Source organism: Sycon ciliatum, chromosome 11, assembly GCF_964019385.1.
Source record: "Sycon ciliatum chromosome 11, ocSycCili1.1, whole genome shotgun sequence".
In the NCBI taxonomy this organism is placed as follows: domain Eukaryota; kingdom Metazoa; phylum Porifera; class Calcarea; order Leucosolenida; family Sycettidae; genus Sycon; species Sycon ciliatum.
The window spans coordinates 7235133-7259938 of NC_088653.1; the positions used below are offsets into that span (position 1 = coordinate 7235133).

At 45.0% G+C, this 24806-nt stretch overlaps 1 pseudogene; it reads left to right on the forward strand.

Moving 5' to 3' along the window:
* Positions 1-23804: 23804 nt before the first annotated feature.
* Positions 23805-24806, forward strand: part of LOC135827043 (serine/threonine-protein phosphatase 2A regulatory subunit B'' subunit gamma-like) — a 36550-nt pseudogene continuing 35548 nt past the window's right edge.

The following is a 24806-nucleotide window of genomic DNA, read 5'->3' on the forward strand; positions in this document are numbered from 1 at the left end:
CGCGAAAAAAAGGACTTTAAACAATGAATTAACAAAGGGTGGCCTTAAAGGGGCACTCCGGCTTCATTTTCGACGCCGAGTTTTCGATGCCAAGACGAAGGTAGGTGAAAGAGAAGACCCCTCGAACAAGAACGAGTCTCCAGAAGCGATTGAGTCGAGCAGGAAGACGACTTTTGAATTTCGCCGAGCGAGCGCTGATGACGTAATGAGGGATTAGCTTGCCAGTGGAAATGCACCTGCGCACATACATTTCACCCACTTTTTGGCCAATTTTCGATCGAAGTGGAGGTTGTTTACTATGTTCTCCCAACGTCGTGAGCGATCCCGTCTTCTATACCCTTCCAGGTACCCTGAAGGTCCTCCAGAGGAGAATTTATCTCCAACAAATCGTTGTTGATCCGCTAAATTCGTCTCGAGACATATTCACCCAGTGCAGTGCTGATAAATGTAGAATGTTGAATCTGTGATAATTGTCGACGATGGAGAGAGAGGCTGATAGCCGCTGTCGCAGGGAGAGTGAGGCTGCTGGGAGTAACAATGGGGAGCCCGTTTGTATCACATGAACAACCAGACTTCAAGGCAGCTTGACCAAATTGGAGGGTGCCTCGTTGCTTATCGTGAATATTGCACCGACATGAATTGTGACAAGTATACTGGTGAGTTTTTATCTTGTTTCGTTCGTATGCTAGTACCTTGGCCTGGAGTTCTCGTTAGCAAATTCCTATTCCCTGGCGTTTTCTAAACATTCCGTGAAGTACTGAATACGTGATCAAGACTACATGAGCTGATCTGTAGTTAGCGCTTACCATGATACCAAATGTCTCGTGTACCAGTCTTCGGTTTTGTGGTTAACACCTGAACGTTCGTGCAGGCAAATTACTGAATCCCTGTTTGATGTAATACTCCCAAAATTCTCTCTCTCTCAGTCTCTCTCTCTTTCTGTCTTTCTCTCTCTCTCTTCCTTTCTCTCTGTCTCTCTTCTCAACCATTCTACTTCCCTTTTGTTTTCTTCTCTTGTCTTTTATCGCAACCGCTCTTTTAGGCTATGGTGCGCAAGTCCACAAGTCCACAGCGAGAGCATAGTGTTGTGGGGTTGGCTCACCAGCACAGGCTTGCCTGGCAGCAGCCCCTGCTCTCCTTGCTTTGTTCATTAGATATTCTGTTGTATTCTCCACTTCCGACGAGTAGGTTGAGTGGTTAGTAAAAACCTGCCATGTTGCAAATATTTTTTTCACCCTGGCCGACACTGTGTGTGACGTATCGGTGAAGATTCTTGCAATTTCAGCAATGAGCAATGCCGGGCTTAATAAAAGCAGTCAGACCCATTCCTTGACGGAGTGTACTGTTTTGACTAATCGCGTTCCAGCTACTGTCATGACGTCACTAGAATATGATCACTACTGCACCTTCCTGCACTCTACGACAGTCAAACAACACATGTACAGGACATGGACATGTACATGTATTGTAAATGATGACTAGTGACTTCCTACATCACACAACTACTGTTCGTAATACCGACTGACTGGCTGAACATGCTGCACAACTCTACAAGTCTACAACTACAGTTCATGATAGCCGACTATTCACACTGACTGACCTGCTGAGAGTTTGCCAGTCTTGTGCATAGTGTAGACTGGGACCACTACAAGTAAACAGTTGACCATCATGCTCATAACACTACACCATCTGGAAATGTCTCTATTGGATAATATCATTCGCCTAACTAACCGGATGCCGCAGTGGACACTGGCGGATATCGCGACGAAACAGGTTTGCGACATGTAAAGCGCGTACAGTGACTGTGACCACGCATGACAAAAAACGCACTGTTATGTAGCGGAGTTAGTCTTACTGCAGCGGGCCGCTACATTACTAATGTACACCTTTGTTTATTTGTTTGTGTTTGTGTTACTTCGCACATTAAACGGGAAATAGGTCCTAAATGATACTTGTACAGGCGGATATGGTTGGAAAGAAGCAAAGGAGGAAAGGAAATAAATGGCTGGCAGGATGAGAGAGTTCTCACAAAGTATAGCCCAGGCTCCAGAAGTGCTCAGGAACTGATGTAAACTCGTTACATTACGCACAGGGGCACGCAACCTGCTGTGAAAGTAGCCTACTAGCACGTATGGCATCATGTAGCCTTTTAGGGACATGATTATCATCGATGCGGGGTTCCCTCTGGTTGGTTTCACCATTTTTCTTCTTCTCATGCATCCCCTCTTCTTCTACTCTGGTGGCATGCTAATGCTAGGATCACTGGTCGATGGAGTGCGCCCAGACTCGCCAACACCACTACTCTGCAGTACCCGCATTCCATTGCTCACTATTCTACTTCTCACATTCTTTGTTGCCGTGGGACAAAGCGTGTGCACATTTTAGCTGCGCTCACCTTCCCCTCTTAGGTCCTAGCATAAATACGAACCTTCCAAGCTGGAAGTATGTTGGTTTGGGCACTGAAATTTTGTTAAAGCTACATGATTGTGAGGTGTCTGGTACGTGAATTTCTCAGTAGCCTGTCAGTTTTGTGCTAAGTTACCACGCTTTCTAACTGTGTATTATCTTGTTACAGTATTGTCCAGTAACTCATAACACGTGATCCATACGTCCAGTCTTAGTTTCACATTACCTTTTCTTTTTTTTCGATTTTTTATATTTTTCCTGCTGGCAGTGGTTGGCCATAAAAGCCCTGCAATCGCAACGCAAAGTGTTCGGTGGCAGCCCCAGCCATGTACGCTGTTTCGCTTTGAACCAAACGTAACTAAATTGTATGGGCCATGGATACTGGCCGGTGTTACCACGACAGAAGGTTTGCAACTTCCACTACTTACGGTGGTGACTTTGACCTTGTAATAATTCGTGACAATTCTTGCACAGTAACTAATACTGTACTTCCTCCGCGTCATTAAAATTGTCGCTTCCCAGAGCGATTTGTCGAATTTATTTTGTCCACTCGAAGGGCAAAGAAATCAGCTAGAAATTGAGGCGGAGCATTGTCGACAGACAAAAACTTTAGTTTGTCGCCTCCCGCTTCGCTGCACTTGCAGCTAAGGGCGACGTTCTCATAAGATTTTGAGGCAGACCCTTCAGCACTCAAAAATATTCTGAACAAGACACGCGTTCAAATTCAAGTCAAGAAACTATTCCTTCGTTTTCAAGCGATCCATGCCTGCAGGTGGCAGGTAATGAAGGCAAACTAGCATTTTTCTACTTCAAGTAGTACATTGTAATGAATTTCCAGCAGCGGGATAGGGTAAGCAGTCCTGTACATTCTTTCCTTGGCAAGCGCTTCGCTGATTTTGTTGGTGTTTTCAGACCTACTACCTACGCAGCAACCTACGCCACAAGTAGCGCATTTTAGGAATTTGAGAACACTTTGTTCTTGACATCGTCAACTTCAGCATTTGTATTATATTGATTCTTATACCCGAGTTTACATTCTTGATAAATGCCCACGCGAACGATGTGGGACGGCGCGAACTCCAGAAAAACGATATGCGCTCTGGGCCGGAATATAGCTAAGCGCGACGAATTTTCTTGTTTCGGAAGACAGCTCGGACAAAGTGCGAGACAAAAACAGCTTCAGTAACAAGTAGAAATTGCGCAGGAAGGGTCGCACCAATTCTCCAACCCAGAAAAATGCAATTTGGACAGTCTGACTAAGACGAGCGAAGTCACAAACATTGCGAGGTTCGAAGCGACAATATTAATGACGCGGAAGAAGTATCTGCAATAGATCTTTGGAGTTGATGCTCAGTTGTCAGAGAGGGGGGGGGGGGGGGAGAGTATTCTCCCTTTTAAACCTGAGCAGTTAACAAGAAGACTAAATCAGAAACTAGAATACTTTCTGAAATGTGAAAATGTTTTGAAAACACTAACAAATCCAACCCAAGCAAGTGTGTTGAGGAAAAGAGAGTAACGGTGGTAGTGGTGAAATCAACCAAGAAATCAAATACTACTGTCATGATACTTGTGTGCAAGAAGTGTCAAAATTATACTAAAATCAACCATGGTGGAGGAGATAGCAATCCTTAACAAATAAACTTAAAGAAACCTGTGAAATACGATATGAACACAATATGCATTTTCTGAATAGTAAAGGACAGAATGATGACAGTGATATACATCCATTGATGAAATTGTTGTCATGATCATGATTTGGGCAGCAGATGTGAGTGAGACTCCAACCTGGTATACCGGCCATATGCAGCACTGAGTTCTCTAGAAGAAGACTCCGTCGGATAGCTTGGATCATACTGTGGAGGGTTAGAATTAGCATAGCCATTAATGCGTAACGCGGGGCGAGGATCATCTACGTTATAGAAGAGATTTTCTGGAATATACAAGCATCCAACAGGCCACGTTGAATACCAGTTAACATCATAATCAGTGTGGTATAGACTATAGACAGAACGTAAACTGAATGCATGGTCAATTGGCAAGAAAACGTGAAAATGGGACAACGTGTTGGGAAGGAATCTGAGGACAGCTATAACCACTGGTATGCAGATTCAGGACAGAAGTCGATTTTGATTTGAAACGCGAGAAACCTGTTCGACCTTGGTAATGGGCGCATAAATTCTCTAAAACTCGCTATCCCTAGGAAGAAAACGAGGCATATGTTCCGCTGCAGTAAACTCAAATCCAAAGCACTTGTCTTGTAATGACAGCAAAAATCTAAGTTAACCAGACCAGACCAGACACCACCAGTCAAGTTAAAAAATACGGTCTCACTTAATATTAGCTGAAAACCTTCCAGCCTGTATTGCATGCGTCTAATGTGAGGTAAAATTCCTAAATGTGCACGTCGCAGGCACTTCACTATGGATGTTTGGTACAGCTGACTGGGGTTGAGTTTCTTCATCGACCCTCCGGGAGCATTAAGATGAAAAGACCTAGATAATCTCTCAGAACGATTATCACTGTGTCGGAATGTAGTCATCCAATGTAACATCTCCATGGTAACCGCTTCCATGCATTCCACCGGACAATGTTTCATTGCTATCGTTACGTCCAGTCTTGAACGGGATACATTATCATGGTTCAATGCACGCAGTACACTCCTGAACGTCTCATTAAACGGAATATCGGTCTGGAAATCTCGACACTTGAACGTCACTTCAACGAGAAGCTCAATTGGTTCACAATCACTGGGTGCACAAATTTCCCAATCTACCGTTTGATCGGTTTTCTTGAAATGGTTACTAACCTGACAAGGAGGTTTCGGTACATTTCGTATTTCAAGGCATACCCCGAGGCTATAGGTATCATTGATTAAAGGACCATTCTGGAACATTCAGCATAATTGTATTTCTCTTGCTAGGCTGTTCATTACGAATTATTAGCCCTCCACTGTCTGCTATCTCAACCCTACAGCCTCCCATTATAATGGAACTCCCTTCAATTTAGACTACGTCTTTGGGAAATCCTCAAATATATATAATAAAAATATATAATAAAATAATAAGGACTGTAGATCAGCTCTATCTTCTTCACCATGTCTGCTGTTGACGGAATGAAACAAATCGGCTGGACGCCAAGTACTGAAACTAGATTGCTGTTGTTGATTCTAACCTAGGCCTTTTTTCTACAGCAGGAATGGCAGCCAACGAGCTTGTCCAAAATGCACGTCTTCACTTGATCCTTGTGAACACAAACTGAGCGCTGTTCTCCCTGACACACAAGTAATTTCTATGTGTGGAAAATCTGATATTTTACAGCTGTAGTTCTGACCATAGCGCTAATCAACTCAGCCTTTGGCGATATCTGACGCCTGATCATTGGGATAGGGGTGGTGATTTTTTGGTTGTTGTGTCGATCACTGTTGACGCATCCGATGGTAAATAGGGGGTGTTGTGTTTTGTTTGTTTTGGCGATATCTGACACCTGTACATTGGGGTGGTGTGTTGTTTTTTGTTTGTTGTGTTGATATTGCTCCTAAAAACATGATTTCCAAAGTTTACTACACCAGTGCTCAGCGAAAATCCAATCGGCTCCAAAATTTTTGGCGCCCTGTGCTTGATAGGCAAATGGAAACTTGTGTATTTTTCGCCCAGACAAGAGACTTTGGAGAACCATACTTGACGCCCTGTGAGTAACAGGAATACGGCTGGAGGAATAGATGTACATGTTCAAATAAAGTGATGCTTCGTATCTGCTCCAGGTCGCTAGGTTTGCAGCTCCTGGCGGATATCAGTGATCGCAACTGTAGTAATCCCTATTGACCTGTACAAGGGTTTAGAAACTTACTAGTACCAGCTCATCAAATTTCTCAAGTATCCGTATTCCGTCTTGTGATTAACGACTGATATAGCGATATTATCAGCGACATTTGTTCGGTGAAACTGCTAAGCGGCAGAAATGCTATTCTGTTAGCCGGCATTCCGTGAAGATGCTGTCGATGAACCTGTTCTCTGTGAACCTGATTTTCGGCGATGTGAACAGTCGCTAAATCTTACACTCTGTGAAACGTCTTTCGATGAAACGTTGTTTTGTGAATAATCGTTCTGTGAACTCGTTTTTGGTGAACCATCAGGAAACTAGTCCACAACTACAGTTCATGATACCCGGGTATTCGCACTGACTGTCCACACTGAGAGTTTTCCCGTCTTGTCAATAGAAATGTCACTCGATGAAATAACCACCTCGATATGTCAGGAGACGAAATGTCATGCGCCTATCTGTCCTTGGCTTCGATGTACTGGTAAAACCATAAATATTATGTGTGTGTTTAACTGTGTCGTCCGGAGAAGGATATGACACGTACTCGTACTCATACCACAAGTACCAAGAGTAACCGCCCATACCGACGGTGATCGCTATGGCGAAATTAATAATAATGAAACATAAAATAAAAATGCCCAACCCTGCCCTGCCAGTTATGTGCTAACTGACCGTGCACCATGGTGGTCAGTGGCCGGTGTCACCAGGGAAAATAGGTTTGCGACATGCAAGGTGTGTACAGTGACAGCATGACAAAAACACGCACTGTAACAGACTTAGTTTTACTATCCTATACCTACTGTACAGGTAACCATGTAGTACTTGAAGTCTCGTGTAGACTTGTACGGACATGGTATCATAGATGCTGGGATCCCCCTGTTTTTTCCCTGTTTTTTTTCTCCATTCCCTTTTCTTGTGCTGATACTAGGAACATAGGTCAGTGGAGTGCGTCAAGACTCACCAACACGACCACTCTGTAGTACCCATATTCTCATTGTTCTCCACCGTTCTTTTCACAATATTTGTTGCTGGAGGATATAGCTTGTGCACATTTCAGCTGCGCTCTCCTTGCCCTCATAGGTCCTAGCACAACATTGAACATTCCAAGCTGGAAGGCTGTTGGTGTGGGCAGCTACAAGTTAAGTGTCCCGCTGATGTCCTGTTGTTGGCGAGGTGGGGTGTGGAGGGGAGGGGGTGGGCTGTCTGGCTTGTACACCCAAGCTTTTAGAGAAGCTAGTGCAGAAGGAACTTGTATCAGTCATGAACATCACGGAGTCACTTCCCTCCACTCAGTTTGCATTTCGCAGCGGCCATTCCACTGAGGATGCATTAGCTCTCATCACCAACCGTATCCTTACTGCCCGGGACAAACGAATGTACACAGGTGTCTGCTTACTGGACATGTCCAAAGCATTCGATAAAGTTAGACATCACCAACTAATTCTCGACCTCTTCAATGTTGGTGTCACGGCCACAGCCCTGCGGTGGTTCATTTCTTACCTCTCCGAACGGACCCAGCGTGTGTGTATCGGACCATCACGGAGCACTATCACTCTCTGCACCTGCGGAGTGCCACAGGGATCTGTGCTCGGCCCCATTTTGTTCAACATATACACTCGGGAAATACCCAATGTTGCTGGACATGCTTTGTCTTTGCAGTTTGCAGATGACATTGGTCTCACTTGCAGCAAACCGACTAAGTCTGAAGTGTCTGCAATTCTGTCTGCGTCAGCTTCAGCTATTGCTAACTGGCTAAACGACCGTGGCTTGATCCTGAATGCTTCCAAAAGCCAGGTGATCTCCATTTCCGGGAACCTACCTGAGAAGCATACTCCACTCTCGGTGAACTGTAACGGGACCCTGCTGCCTCTTGTGGAGTCTGCCAGGTACCTTGGCGTAACATTTGATAGCAACATGTCTTGGGATGACCACGTAACCCGCTGTGCAAACCGTGTATCACGAAAGATCGGAGTCCTGTGGAGGATGCGGCGTTGCCTCAGCACACAGGGTCGGATAACTTATTTCCAGTCCATCATAATGCCCGATCTTCTATATGGATCAAATGCATTTTCGACATCTCTGGCAGCCAGGCACTGTCATCGACTACAGTAGGGATGTCAGCGAACGCACTGCGCAGGCCTCTGCGCATGCATTGCGTCATCGAATTTTTGAACGTGATCGCGGCCGACAGAGAAAACATGGCCGCGGTCTGTTTGCACCGCTGGGAGTCGTAAAATTACTGTTCTTCTGTCCCCGCGACCATTCAAATCATACGCGATACAGGAGGACCCACGAGCTCACCACGTTCTCCCCGGTCGATTTCTCTGAAAGTTTGCACATCGTGAAACACCAGTATGAGAGGTGTTCAGGCCAATTTTCAAGGGATTACCCTGGTTGGATCGTTCCAAAATCGGACTTGCATTTCTCGCTCGCGGCCATTTCTTGCGCGATGGAAGCGCCCTGCCCTGGTGAGTAACCAGCGTCGCGCTTGGTAGAGAGTTGCTGCAATCAGCTCCCTGATGTCTTCGCTGCCATTGTCAGAAGCGATGGGCCCTGAATTTGTTTGAGAGTCTCTGGATGCTACTTTTCCTCAGCCTAGTTTTCAGCCATTCCGTGCATCTTCTTCGCACGATTTATTTTGCAAAAAAATGAAAGGGTTCATGAGTTTTTTTGTCGGCCACGCGTAGATGGGCCAGGCTGACCTGCGCAGATGGGCTGCGCAGTGCGTTCGCTGATATCCCTAACTACAGGTTCTGCAAAACCGTGGTGCCCGTGTAGTGTTCGGACGCCCGCCGTGGACATCCGCACATGACCTACTGGAGCGCCTCTCACTGTATCGGGTTACCGAAGTGTACAAGCAGAAGCTGGCATTCCTTGCATGGCGCTGCCGTTACGGCCAAGCAAGCCCTGAGCTTCAGGTTCTCTTACTGCCAGCTTGTGGCCGGTCCACGCGCCTGGACTCCAGCATGGGTCTCTGCCTGCCACCCGCCCGCAGCAACTCTGGAAAGGGGACATTCGCCTTCCAGGGTGCGCTATGCTGGAACAACCTGCCAAGCAGTATTCGCTCCATCTCTGTTCCTCGTCAATTCCGTGCTGCCGCAGTCCCGTTTCTTCTATGAACTGAGAACATTGCAAAGCAATTGTATGTGTGGCTCTCAATGTACATGTGTGTGTGTGTGTGTGTGTGTGTGTGTGTGTGTGTTGTGTGTGTGTGTGTGCACGCGCGCGTGTGTGTGTGTGTGTGCACGCGCGTGTGTGTGTGTGGGGGGGGGGGTATGTGTCTAAGTATGTGTGTATTGGTGCGTAGGTGTGGGTATGTACATGTAGATGTATGTGTGTGTGTTTGTGGGTGTAGGTGTGGGTGTGTGGATGTGTGGATGTGTGGGTGTGTGGATGTGTGGGTGTGTGGATGTGTGGATGTGTGGGCGTACATGTAGATGTGCAATGCTTCGATTTCTCTATCTTCTCTTCTTTTCTCTCTTCCTTTCGGGGTCTCCCGCTTCTGGGCCGGCATGGCCCATGCTTCATGCGTGCTTGTTCCTGGTGTTGTTTTGTCTACTGTGTCCTGCCGCTACTCCGGCTTTGGCCGTGACCACGATGTGTCTCCCCATTTTCTCCTTCATCCTTTCCTTTGTCTTTTTGCTAAAAGCTTTCTTCTCGCCGTGACCACGATTTTTCTTCTTCTTCTTCTTCTTCTCCATTATTCTTTTTTTTCCTTCCTTTCTCTTCTTCCTTTGCCGAGAACCTTCTGTTCCCATTATTTTCTTTTCATCTCTGTCCCCATTCCTGGGTTATTTGGACTTCATTCGCTTCCTTGTCATTGGACATGTTCAGTCCGTTCGGTTTGCGAATTTAAATAAACACAACCCACCACCGGATGTTTGTAGCAAAGGACTTTAAGTAAGAGACATTGAAGCCGTACAATGCCACTACATGTACATGTACATCTATACCGAGACACATGCTACGTTCATTCAGCTACACTTTGCACAACATCGCTATGTGTCTGACTAGTGGTCGTCTAAGAGCATCTGAAGCTGTCACACAACCTTCCCAGCCTGTTCAACTTGCATGATTTGGATTGGGTAATGCCAAGGAACTATAGCCATCATGGACCACACTCTGACATGCATAAAAGGTTTTTTTAAGAAAAAGCAACTCAAACACAGGCAAGTATGGTCAGCAAAGAGCACAACGGTGATGGTGATATAGTCAACGTAGAAATCCAACACTACTGGGATAATGCTTGTGTGCAGCAAGTCTATAAATTAAACTAAAATCGACCTTGAAAGAAACCTGTGAAATAGAATATGAACACAATCAACATGTATGTATTCTGAAAAAGACCAGAGCAAAGTGAACGACATCCACTGATCCAGATGTTGTCCTCATCATGATTTGGGTAGTAACTGCGTGTGAGACTCGTAGCTTCCGGTACTCTGGTCATAAGAACTGGATGCTGTACTTCCAGTAGACAACATCCGGTTGCGTGGATTAAAGGGGCACTCCGGCTTCATTTTCGACGCCAAGTTTTCGATGCCAAGACGAAGGTAGGTGAAAGAGAAGACCCCTCGAAAAAAAACGAGTCTCCAGAAGCGATCGAGTCGAGCAGGAAGACGACTTTTGAATTTCGCCGAGCGAGCGCTGATGACGTAATTAGGGATTAGCTTGCCAGGAAATGCATCTCCGCACATACATTTTCACATACTTTTTGGCCAATTTTCAATCGAAGAGGAGGGTGTTTCTATGTTCTCTCAAAGTCGTGAGCGATCCCGTCTTCTATACCCTTCCAGGTACCCTCAAGGTCCTCCACAGGAGAATTTATCTCAAGCAAAGCGTTGTTGATCCGCTAAATTCGTCTCGAGACATATTCACCCAGTGCAGTGCTGATAAATGTAGAATGTTGAATCTGTGATAATTGTTGACGATGGAGAGAGAGGCTGATAGCCACTGTCGCAGGGAGAGTGAAGCTGCTGGAAGTAACAATGGGGAGCCCGTTTGTATCACCTGAACAACCAGACTTCAAAGCAGCTTGACCAAATCGGAGGGTGCCTCGGTGCTTATCATGAATATTACACCGACATGAATTACTACAAGTACACTGGTGAGTTTTTATCTTGTTTTGTTAGCATTGGGTATCTTGTTTTGTTCGTATGCTAGTACCCTGGCCTGGAGTTCTCGTTGGCAAATTCCTATTCCCTGCCGTTTTCTAAACATTCCGTGTAGTACTGAATACGTGATCAAGTATTCCGATTTGGGTAGATGTGGAATTTGTACATGTTTTTTATAAAAAAAATTCTATTTTCCCAATAGAGCGTTTGTAGAGAAATGGTTGCCCAAATACAACGAAATTGATTCTGCAGTTCTACAACTTGTACTGAAATCCAGTCAAAGTAAAAATGCTTCTTCATGACAGTTGGGGTCAATGAAATCTGATCCAGGCATAACGAATAGTGACGCCTGCCACCCCGAGAACGAATGCCCATTTGGTGAGGGATACCAAAGTACTCGAAAGTGGTGCGTGTTTCAATGTGGCATGGAAGTTTTATAATATGACTTCTGGTCAATGCAACATACGATAGCCATCATGAATTGCAGGCCTCGAACGCAACTCAGACCAGATTTGGCAGTTCCCTAAGTTTATAATTCCATGGCCCCAGCTGTGGTTATAGAAGTTGGTTCGCACATTATTCTTATAGTCGATAGGTTTATACTAATGGCCACAAACAACGGCAGTTCAAACTTCACTGACGTGTTCATGAGCTGAGAGATTTCTCTCCACTATTTCTGTTGTGCATACAGGTCTGTCCAATATGCATTGACGGTATTGGGTATGGTATCTGCTCTGAGAAGGGAATCGCTGGAGCCACAGTCCAACTAGACCGGCTTTCAAGAAACAGAGAGGATCCATCTTTCCAAGCTGATACCTGATGTGTACCGACAGAATTCTCACGAGATACCTTACGGACTACGCGTGGTGTGTACTTCATAGTACTCCTTCGACTACTATCTAGAATCAAGTCGACTGAAACAAGTTCAAAAAACTCTGGCTTCAAACGAGCCGTCGATTAGGCAAACAAAACATTCTCTCATATACTGGAGCACTTTGACAACTCACAACCTATTCCTAACGATTTCCACCGCTTATAAATATGTAGAGTGCTGATTGGAATGTGCTCACAATCTCAACAATTCAGTGCTATAATTATTTGAACAATGTGTTAGAAATTATTCCACTTTTCCTTCCATAAATGGTGTATCCACAATTCCACATATAATCCACAGTGCTCCAAAGTTTCAGAGTTCTCAGGGTATCAAACAAAACTATTTCAAATACAGTGAAATTGTTCGTGGACATTATAGCGTAACTAATTTACTTGTAGTTCCCGGGTCCTTTTCTTTGCTATAAATTAATCCTTTGCTCTCTAGCCGCCTGCGAGTCCAACAGTGAAATTGTTAGTTCATATTTATAATGTGGGTATGTGGGAGGGGGTTGAACATATTTTTTATATAAGGGACCTGCAACTGTTATACCACAGTACAGTAGCTGGCAAATATGTAGAAAACAGAAATGCACGTTCCCATCATTGTACATGGACAGGCGCAGCAGGCCGAAGCTATCAGCCAGAACAGGATTTACAATCACTTAGAGATACTTGAGCTATTCCAGTATTCTCCGTGAGCTGTCCCATTCCACAATGGTTCATGCCACCATTATTTCTGGTAGTATCCATGTGCATAGTTCCAAGACCATCTCGGATTCTTCAGCAATTTGTGCCACGGCAAAAGACAATGCTTGACTCGGTCACTGGGGCTGTTAAAACTTCCCATCACAAATGAACTTCAATTTCTCATCTGTTTCAAGTATATGTACTGCCATGACTTGACCATGCTTCATCCACAGCTGGGCGAAGATTGTGGCGTTGAATTCCATAGCGCACCTTCTTGCTGCCATGCAGGAGTATGTTGAGAGAAGTGAACATATTTTTACTAAAAAACAACAGCCACTGAAGAGGATAGCAATAGCCTTGGGTGAATTTCCTGCAGGTACACGTTGTTGGTAGGTCTACTGGTCGGTCTCCATATCGTCAAGTTCAGAAATCACCTGTACTACACATCTTGTAGAAGGGATCCTGATCGAATAATTTTCTGGTCATAAAATTCACTAACTGAGGGCGAGACAAATAGTCAGTACTCCCCGATTCCGTCAAGCTGCTTTGATCAAGTGATGCTAACAAGCTCCCCGTTGTTACTTCCAGCAGCTTCACTTTCCCTGCGACAGCGGCTATCAACCTCTCTCTCCATCGTCGACAATTATCACAGATTCAACATTCTAAATTTATCAGCACTGCACTGGGTGAATATGTCTCGAGACGAATTAAGCGGATCAACAAACGCTTCGCTGGTGATAAATTCTCCTGTGGAGGACCTTGAGGGTACCTGGAAGGGTATAGAAGACGGGATCGCTCACGACTTTGAGAGAACATAGAAAACAACCTCCTCTTCGATTGAAAATTGGCCAAAAAGTATGTGAAATGTATGTGCGCAGATGCATTTCCACTGGCAAGCTAATCCCTAATTACGTCATCAGCGCTCGCTCGGCGAAATTCAAAAGTCGTCTTCCTGCTCGACTCGATCGCTTCTGGAGACTCGTTCTTGTTCGAGGGGTCTTCTCTTTCACCTACCTTCGTCTTGGCATCGAAAATTCGGCGTCGAAAATGAAGCCGGAGTGCCCCTTTAAGCCGTGTAGAGTCAGCACGGACACCAATGCTCAACTCGATGCGAGGGTCAATACTGTCATGGAATAGGAAGTCTGGTATATCGAACCTCCACGCAGGCCACGTTGATTTCCAGTAAACATCACAGGAGAATGGTTTATACACGACATAGAACAGTCAAATGGCAAAAACGAGTGAAAATAGCACAACGTGTTCAGAAGGTATTTGAGGGCAGATGCCACCACTAGTATGCAGTTGTCACAGATGTTAATGGTGATTAAAAGGTTCAACCAACTTGTCCGCTCTGGTAATGATTTTGCAAGGTCAACGATGCTCGCTATTCGTAGAAGAAAAACGAGGCGTGACTCCCTCTGGAGTAAACTCATATCCAAAGAGTTTGTCTTATGATGAGAAATACCTATATTTGAAACTCGGATGTTGAGCCATAAATAAATGTAGAAAGGAAAAGGACACAAGGATACGAGTTAAGAGTAACTCTCCATCACTGTAACTGATGTGTTGAAGCTAGGTGTCAGGACGTCGAATGTCTCAGTACTCTTGTCAGTTGTGTGCCTAGTTATTGCACTTTCTGACTGTACATAGTATCCAGTTACAGTGATGGAGAGATACTCTAAAACTCGTATCCTTATGTCCTTTTCCTTTCTACAATACCTATAATATTATTCATTTGATTTAAACCCCTATCATAATTACTCTCTCTCCAAGTCGCTAGGTGAAAACATTCTAACCTGTAATGCATACACTCGGTGGGAAGAGCAATTTCTGAACTCGGACGTTGCAGCCAATTCAACATGGTTGTTTGGTACACTTGACTGGGTGTGAAGTTCTCTATCATCCTCCTGGGAGCTTTAAGATGATATGATATACCGTAAGTATCAGAATCATCATCTTTGCGTAGGACCATCTTCATCCAGTGAAGCGACTCCATGGTAACCGTTTTAATGCATTCCGCGGGACAATTTTTCATTGCTAACGTTACGCTCAGTCTTTGACGGAGTACATGATCAAGCTTCAGTGCACGCAGTACACACCTGAACATCTCGTTAAACGGAACATCTGTCTGGAAATCTCTACACTTGAACGTCACTTCAACAAGAAGTTCCGCCGTCACTTGAAGCGTACCAGGTTTACATGGCTAACGTGATGGCTCAAATCTCGGGAAACAAATTTTCAAGTCTACAGGGATGCTACACAAAATGCGTATTTGGCGTCCTGAGAGTGGTGCGAAATCGTCGGGACGTACAGATGTTTTCTCTTCTTTTCTTCTTCGTACAGACGTACAGATCTACAAGTAAAGTTAGGCAATCGTACCTGGTCCAGCGCGTTAGTTTTGCACGTTCTGCCGGATTTCAGTGAGCTGATCTGTAGTTAACGCCTACCATGATACCAAATGTCTCGTGTACCAGTCTTCGGTTTTGTGGTTAACACCTGAACGCTCGTGCAGGCAAATCACTAAATCCCTGCTTGATGTAATTCTCCCCAAATCCTCTCTCTCTCTCTCAGTCTCTCTCTGTCTCTCTCCTCAACCATTCTACTTCCCTTTTGTTTTCTTCTCCTGTCTTTTATCGCAGCCCTTCTTTTAAGGCTATGGTGCGCAAGTCCACGTTAACGGCGAGACCATAGTGTTGTGGGCTTGCATCACCAGCACAGGCTTGCCTGGCAGTAGCCCCTGCTCTCCTTGCTTTGTTTATTAGATATTCTGTTGTATTCTCCACTTCCGACGAGTAGGTTGAGTGGTTAGTAAAAACCTGCCATGTTGCAAATATTTTTTTCACCCTCGCCGACACTGTGTGTGACGTATCGGTGAAGATTCTTGCAATTTCAGCAATGAGCAAAGCCAGGCTTAATAAAAGCAGTCAGACCCATTCCTTGACGGAGTGTACTGTTTTGACTAATCGCGTTCCAGCTACTGTCATGACGTCACTGGAACACGATCACTACTGCACCTTCCTGCACTCTACGGAAGCCAAACAACACATGTACAGGACATGGACATGGACATGTATTGTAAATGATGATTATTCAATTCCTATACCACACAACTAATGTTCATGATACCGACTGACTGGCTGAACATGCTGCACAACTCTACAAGTCTACAACTACAGTTCATGATAGCCGGGTATTCACACTGACTGACCTGCTGAGAGTTTGCCAGTCTTGTGCATAGTGTAGACTGGGACCACTACAAGTAAACAGTTGACCATCATGCTCATAACACGAAAACATCTGGAAATGTCTCTATTGGATAATATCATTCGCCTAACTAACCGGATGCCGCAGTGGACACTGGCGGATATCGCGACGAAACAGGTTTGCGACATGTAAAGCGCGTACAGTGACTGTGACCACGCATGACAAAAAACGCACTGTTATGTAGCGGAGTTAGTCTTACTGCAGCGGGCCGCTACATTACTAATGTACACCTTTGTTTATTTGTTTGTGTTTGTGTTACTTCGCACATTAAACGGGAAATAGGTCCTAAATGATACTTGTACAGGCGGATATGGTTGGAAAGAAGCAAAGGAGGAAAGGAAATAAATGGCTGGCAGGATGAGAGAGTGATCACAAAGTATAGCCCAGGCTCCAGAAGTGCTCAGGAACTGATGTAAACTCGTTACATTACGCACAGGGGCACGCAACCTGCTGTGAAAGTAGCCTACTAGCACGTATGGCATCATGTAGCCTTTTAGGGACATGATTATCATCGATGCGGGGTTCCCTCTGGTTGGTTTCACCATTTTTCTTCTTCTCATGCTTCCCCTCTTCTTCTACTCTGGTGGCATGCTAATGCTAGGATCACTGGTCGATGGATTGCGCCCAGACTCGCCAACACCACTACTCTGCAGTACCCGCATTCCATTGCTCACTATTCTACTTCTCACACTCTTTGTTGCCGTGAGACAAAGCGTGTGCACATTTTAGCTGCGCTCACCTTCCCCTCTTAGGTCCTAGCATAAATACGAACCTTCCAAGCTGGAAGTATGTTGGTTTGGGCACTGAAATTTTGTTAAAGCTACATGATTGTGAGGTGTCTGGTACGTGAATTTCTCAGTAGCCTGTCAGTTTTGTGCTAAGTTACCACGCTTCCTAACTGTGTATTATCTTTTTACAGTATTGTCCAGTAACTCATAACACGTGATCCATACGTCCAGTCTTAGTTTCACATTACCTTTTCTTTTTTTTCGATTTTTTATATTTTTCCTGCTGGCAGTGGTTGGCCATAAAAGCCCTGCAATCGCAACGCAAAGTGTTCAGTGGCAGCCCCAGCCATGTACGCTGTTTCGCTTTGAACCAAACGTAACTAAATTGTATGGGCCATGGATACTGGGCGGTGTTACCACGACAGAAGGTTTGCAACTTCCACTACTTACCGTGGTGACTTTGACCTTGTAATAATTCGTGACAATTCTTGCACAGTAACTAATACTGTACTTCCTCCGCGTCATTAAAATTGTCGTTTCCCAGAGCGATTTGTCGAATTTATTTTGTCCACTCGAAGGGCAAAGAAATCAGCTAGAAATTGAGGCGGAGCATTGTCGACAGACAAAAACTTTAGTTTGTCGCCTCCCGCTTCGCTGCACTTGCAGCTAAGGGCGACGTTCTCATAAGATTTTGAGGCAGACCCTTCAGCACTCAAAAATATTCTGAACAAGACACGCGTTCAAATTCAAGTCAAGAAACTATTCGTTCGTTTTCAAGCGATCCATGCCTGCAGGTGGCAGGTAATGAAGGCAAACTAGCATTTTTCTACTTCAAGTAGTACATTGTAATGAATTTCCAGCAGCGGGATAGGGTAAGCAGTCCTGTACATTCTTTCCTTGGCAAGCGCTTCGCTGATTTTGTTGGTGTTTTCAGACCTACTACCTACGCAGCAACCTACGCCACAAGTAGCGCATTTTAGGAATTTGAGAACACTTTGTTCTTGACATCGTCAACTTCAGCATTTGTATTAAATTGATTCTTATACCCGAGTTTACATTCTTGATAAATGCCCACGCGAACGATGTGGGACGGCGCGAACTCCAGAAAAACGATATGCGCTCTGGGCCGGAATATAGCTAAGCGCGACGAATTTTCTTGTTTCGGAAGACAGCTCGGACAAAGTGCGAGAGAAAAACAGCTTCCGTAACAAGTAGAAATTGCGCAGGAAGGGTCGCACCAATTCTCGAACCCAGAAAAATGCAATTTGGACAGTCTGACTAAGACGAGCGAAGTCACAAACATTGCGAGGTTCGAAGCGACAATATTAATGACGCGGAAGAAGTATCTGCAATAGATCTTTGGAGTTGATGCTCAGTTGTCAGAGAGGGGGGGGGGAGTATTCTCCCTTTTAAACCTGAGCAGTTAACAAGAAGACTAAATCAGAAACTAGAATACTTTCTGAAATGTAAAAACGTTTAGAAAACACTATCAAATCCAACCCAAGCAAGTGTGGTCAGGGAAAGAGAGTAACGGTGGTAGTGGTGAAATTAACCAAGAAATCAAATACTACTGTCATGATACTTGTGTGCAAGAAGTGTATAAATTATACTAAAATCAACCATGGTGGAGGAGATAGCAATCCTTAACCCTAGGACGGCCGCCACTTTCAGTACTCCTAGAACGGCCAAACGGTGTCATTTGACACCTGCATACATCACCCATGTCTGAGACCTATGATATAGGTTATTATAGTTTTTGTTTTCAGTGCTGGCTATCACTATCGGCATTTATGATATACACAACAATTTAGGATTCACCCAGACACTATTGTTGGCTATACGCAACTAAAATACAATGTACGCGTAACGGCAATTGCGAAGGATGAACTCAATTGCTGGCAAAACTTCAATTACTTGCATAGGAATTTCTTATAATCACAGAGTTACAATAACAAGCAATGTGTCAACGTCACTGGGCACATGAGGAACTGCTTTTCGGGAATATGTGCTTTGGCATAATCGGATTACTTGACCGTCACGATGAATGACACACAGTAACAAGTACAAACATGGACTGAATATGAGCATTATTTTTTCACCAAGCTGACGCAGATGCTGCTAGAGATGGTTTAGGCTAGTAACGATTGCATTTTAGACTCTTTCAAAGAGGTATAACCTTCTCTTCTCCTTTGCGCTGGCACTTAGCAACCAGATGCCATAACTATCTACAAGCTTATTGACCAGTGCAGGAATGAGCGTTTTCTGGATGTGCATGAACTAGCAAAGGTCTGGGATATTGTGAAGGCGTTAATTCCTGTCCCATCTATTCATTTATGTAACCGCCTTGCAGGGGACATCTTCTGGAATAGTCTTTGTTGAGTAGATCTACCACATTCCATCGAAACGGTCAAGGACATATCTCGTCTTTTACTAGAATTGGACGATGTGGGGCTTCCTACTCTCACCATGTAAAACATATGGCTCTAGGTGGTCTACACTAGGCGGACCATTGATAATTCTTGCTACTTCTACCTTCTTTGTCTACCATCTTTGCATCCTACAATGTAGTCTTGAAAAACAAAATGCAATCCGCGATTATTGGCAATGAAGTTAGATGGTATTTCACTGCAATTTCCCAAAGTGGTTCATACTGCAACTCTTTATTCTCCAACAGTTTCTTGACCAGTAATGCACTGATGATGAAGTTATCAGTTATGACTTAGCAATCACCTTCAGCAGCATCCGGGGCCAATAAAAAGAGAGGAGGCATCCCAGCGGCTGCCTACCCGTTTAGCCGGAAGCGGAGGAGGAAGAGGTTTGGTTCAAGCGCCTTATTAGCTCGTCAAGTAGTTAGAAAGGATTATCTACACAGCACCATCCTTGCGATAATGCGGTGTACCATCTCCAGGTTGCAGAGTTGCGATTCCTCTTCCTCAACACTATCCATTTCGGGGTCTCCACCACTCCTGCAACTGTTTCTGACAATTCCTTGTCTGGACTATCCCGCAATCCTCGTCTGCTCTCTAGAGGCTCGTCTGAATCCACAGGTGGTACTCAGGTGTTGTGACCGTACGATTCGCCCTCATCTGACAGAACAGAGCTACCACTGCCAATGGTCACTACACTTGAACATCTATCAAATGAAGATAAAGTGGGCAATTTCGCTTTCATGGTCATCAGATTCATGCATGGTAATAGGCTACATCCGTTCTAGTATTTCCTTGGCCGTCAGACCGCGATGGCTCCTCTGGGGCAATTTACAGGAAAATGAAAGGGAATGAGCAGTATCAAGGACATTAGCTGAAGAGTGTTTGTGCAATCTGTGCACTAATAGTTACCCGCCCCAAATTCGCGATTCTCGCCCGACGGTTGTGTGGTGATCATATATTTCGTCCTGTATTCAGCGATTTTCCTGCCCATGCACCTTTCTTTTGTCTGGTTGGCATACGAGCAACTCCATATGGCCGACACCTTCGAAATGTGTTCATATTGTTTCCATCTAGCTGCAATAATGGCTTTTTATAGTGCAGGTGTCAAATGACACTGGTTGGCCGTTCTAGGTATACGTACTCGCCACTATGGTACCTCATCAATTACAAATGAAAGGTTTATGGCAGACGAAAGAGGAAGAAAAATTAGGAATAGTCACAAGATTTGAGCTTGTTCTGATTAGCCATATTTCGGTAATTTGAAAAGTTTGACTCACGCGGTGTCAAATGACACCGTTGGCTGTTCTCGTTAACAAATAAACTTAAAGAAACCTGTGAAATACGATATGAACACAATATGCATTTTCTGAATAGTAAAGGACAGAATGATGACGGTGATATACATCCATTGATGCAATTGTTGTCTTGATCATGATTTGGGCAGCAGATGTGAGTGAGACTCCAACCTGGTATACCGGTCATAGCATGCACTGAGTTCTCTAGAAGTAGACTCCGTCGGATAGCTTGGATCATACTGTGGAGGGTTAGAATTAGCATAGCCATTAATGCGTAACGTGGGGCGAGGATCATCTACGTTATAGAAGAGATTTTCTGGAATATACAAGCATCCAACAGGCCACGTTGAATACCAGTTAACATCATAATCAGTGTGATATAGACTATAAACAGAACGTAAACTGAATGCATGGTCAATTGGCAAGAAAACGTGAAAATGGGACAACGTGTTGGGAAGGAATCTGAGGACAGCTATAACCACTGGTATGCAGATTCAGGACAGGGGTGGTACGAAATCACATAGAATTTGCTGAACTACACGCTGTCGTGTATTCTCTCTTTCTCAATCTACCCTCGCCCCCCCCCCCTTCCCCTCCTCTCCCGCTTGCCCTGTTCTTTCTCTTTCCCTCGTACTTCCATTTATCTGGTGCGTCCAGAGTGTGCGCGTGACGACGTCCAGACGAGGGAGCGCCTGCCTCCCCCCTTCCCCCACTACCATGGCTGCTGCATGTTCCCATTGCATGCACTAGGCCCAGACAGATTCTGCTCCGCTCGCCTCGATATTTTGCCGCAAAATGTTGCTGCGAAATCTTCGATGATTATTTTGCCGAGCCTGGCACAAGAAACTCGATATTTTGCTCCATTTCGCTCCGGAAAAATGTGTATTTTATCCACTTCCCGTACAATCCCGTACAACGTTTCATAAAAATCGCAGGGTCGGTTTCTCAACACGGGTTTCCACGCACGTGTCCCTGAGTTCTTCCAAAATCATGTCAATCCACAGTGAATCCCAGTGATATTTTGGTGCATGATCTCGTCCTGGGCAGTGTATCCTGCTGAACAGGTAAGAAACAAGGAAATCCAAGTATCAGGCATCGATTTTACCCAACATCTCGATATTTTGCTCCAATTTTGCCGGCAATTTCCGCTCTTTCAATTCTTCGATATTTTGCCGAAAGAATTGCGGGCAGGATGTGTCTGGGCTTAGCATGCAGCACATGTCACATGATTTTTAGAGAAAAAAAATAACAAAACACAAATAGTGTTAACCTTGAACCTTCCGAGTTGGAAGGCTGTCGGTTAGCGCTGCGGAGATGTGTTGAAGCTAGGTGTCAGGACGTCGAATGTCTCAGTACTCTGTCAGTTTTGTGCCTAGTTATTGCACTTTCTGACTGTATATAGTATCACGTGACAGTGGTGGAGAATTACACTCAACTCGTTTCCCTTTGTCCTTTTTCTTTTCTACATTTATTATTGGCTCAATACCCGAGTTTCGAAATAGTGTTAATCACACATTTTTTGCTTTGGAGCTACAAACATGTCTCTCTCTCACTCTCTCTCTCTCTCTCTCTCTCTCTCTCTCTCTCTCTCTCTCTCTCTCTCTCTCTCTCTCTCTCTCTCTCTCTCTCTCTCTCTCTCTCTCTCTCTCTCTCTCTCTCTCTCTCTCTCTCTCTCTCTCTCTCTCTCTCTCTCTCTCTCTATCTATCTCTCTCTCTCTCTCTCTCTCTCTCTCTCTTGTTTTCTCTCTCTCCTCTCTCTCTCTCTCTCTCTCTCTCTCTCTCTCTCTCTCTCTCTCTCTCTCTCTCTCTCTCTCTCTCTCTCTCTCTCTCTCTCTCTCTCTCTCTCTCTCTCTCTCTCTCTCTCTCTCTCTCTCTCTCTCTCTCTCTCTCTCTCTCTCTCTCTCTCTCTCTCTCTCTCTCTCTCTCTCTCTCTCTCTCTCTCTCTCTCTCTCTCTCTCTCTCTCTCTCTCTCTCTCTCTCTCTCTCTCTCTCTCTCTCTCTCTCTCTCTCTCTCTCTCTCTCTCTCTATTTCTCTCTTTCTCTCTATTTCTCTCTCGGCGTGCACTGCGCCTGACCAGCACAGCTCTTGCAGCACCAACTACTCCTGTGTTGTCTTTGGATTCTGTCGTTGTCTCTTTCATTACCCCCTTTAATTTGTAGGGATGTGCACATAGTATAAAAACATTAATAGGTTTGCATTAGGCAATGGCGGATTATGCCGGCATAATTCTTGGATAATTTGGTGTTTGAAATTAGGAGCATAATTGCATCCTTTTGGAGGTAGGAGCATAACTACATGATTGTGCCATAGTTCTACATTATAGTATGTAGGCTACACAATGTACAATGCACATGATCAGTGCTGGTGGTCTGCATGGTAAACGGTTCGGACGTCATGCAGATAGTGTTTTCAATGAAAAGCAGGGTAGAAATGATGGCAATGCATTATTGTATGCTCGAACTCGTCTGCCTCAAAGTTCTTTTCTAACAATAATAAAGTGTATGTAGCAAATGATGCGAGTGAATCCTTTCCTTTATCACGCATCCCGGGGCCGGCGGACGAGATAATGACGGGTTGGCCGCAAAACTCTGCGTACATGTACATTATGCATGATAAGAAGTCATGACGTCATGACCTCTGGATTTTTGCAGTCATGACTGTGCAGTGTGCAGGCTGTGCATATTGCTCATTAACTTGAAAAACTGAGGTATTGTTGATTTTTCGCACGAGTATGACGATTACGAAGACAGTTGAACATGATACTTTGCAAAGGTAACTCAAACTAATTATTTGAGTGCAGTCATAACTAACTTACTTGGCCCAGCTGGATCAGTGAGGTTCGGCAACGTGCGCTGCATTTCCTGGCCGGAGTAAACATGAGCCAAAGTGTCTCTACTTCGCCGAAAATACTCATCGAATGCATTCAGCGCCGAATCCCCCCCCCCCCCCCATGAAATCGCACAGTCTCGTCATTCGATGACCTCCTCGAGATGGCTCGCGACGAAGTGTCTCGCTGTCATGTCAAGTAGTACTACAAAGTAATGACTAATAATAAGTAGTACTACTACTAGTGCATCCGCAGCGTAGACCGGTGAGTCGTGCAGATCTGGCCGCTGGGCCGTCATCTGGCCATGGCCCGCGGAAAGCGCGTTTGTTTTGTGTTTTGAATCTTTTGATCGCAAAACTTATTTCTTCTGACTGCTGAGCGCTGATAAAACAACCTTGCCTACGCAACTACATGCAAAGACTAGGATGATGAGAACTGAGGCGAGTTTCAACCAGCTAAAATTGTTCGCTGCAATGTCAATCAAAACAATACGATTCAACCAATGGCCCAGTGCGGAGCCTGGGACTGGAGAGTTTTTTTTGCAGACGTCCAACGCCGCAAGCAGTGCCAGTGTGGTCGTTGTGAAGTAAGGCAACAGCAGCTTGTGCATTGCTGGGGACAAAACTGTGACTCCAAACTTTGAAGAGCCACTCTCTCCGTGTCATTTCTCTCCAACAACCCGCTGCTGCTCCGGGGTCTCTGACGGCAGCGCATCTACTTGTAGGCGTACGTGAGCGCACTGTAGCAATGTAGCCGGCTGCAGGACTGAACAACGTATTACCTGCGTGTGGTGCTGATCTCAGCTCGCGAGCGAGGATCTCTCCATCAGGTACCAATTATTGGCCTACAATAGTGGCTAGTAGCTAATACCACGCGGGCTACAATCAGCTTGTGCCACACACACACACACAGAATATGGCAACGATGTCCTGGGAGCAAAGGCTGCAGCAATTCGTCGAAGCTAAGGGTACGGTGAAGCAATTCAGCTACTTGTGTATTTTTTTACGTTTTGTTTGTTTTAATTATTTTGTTTCCATGCACATACAGTCTTGGGCAAAGAAATCCAAAAAACTAGTGCCAACCCGCGAGCCAAAACTAGTGCCAACCCGCGAGCCAAAACTAGTGCCAACCCGCGAGCCAAAACTAGTGCCAACCCGCGAGCCAAAACTAGTGCCAACCCGCGAGCCAAAACTAGTGCCAACCCGCGAGCCAAAAACTAGTGCCACGTCTCCATTTCATTAACCAGTACATCATGCATGTTCCCAAAACTGGTCCGAGGGCCGCATGAGCCGTATGAGCCTTGGCGCTACTTTCAAGGGTTGGATTTCTTTGGCGACGACTAGTTTGCACAAAAGAACGGACTGAA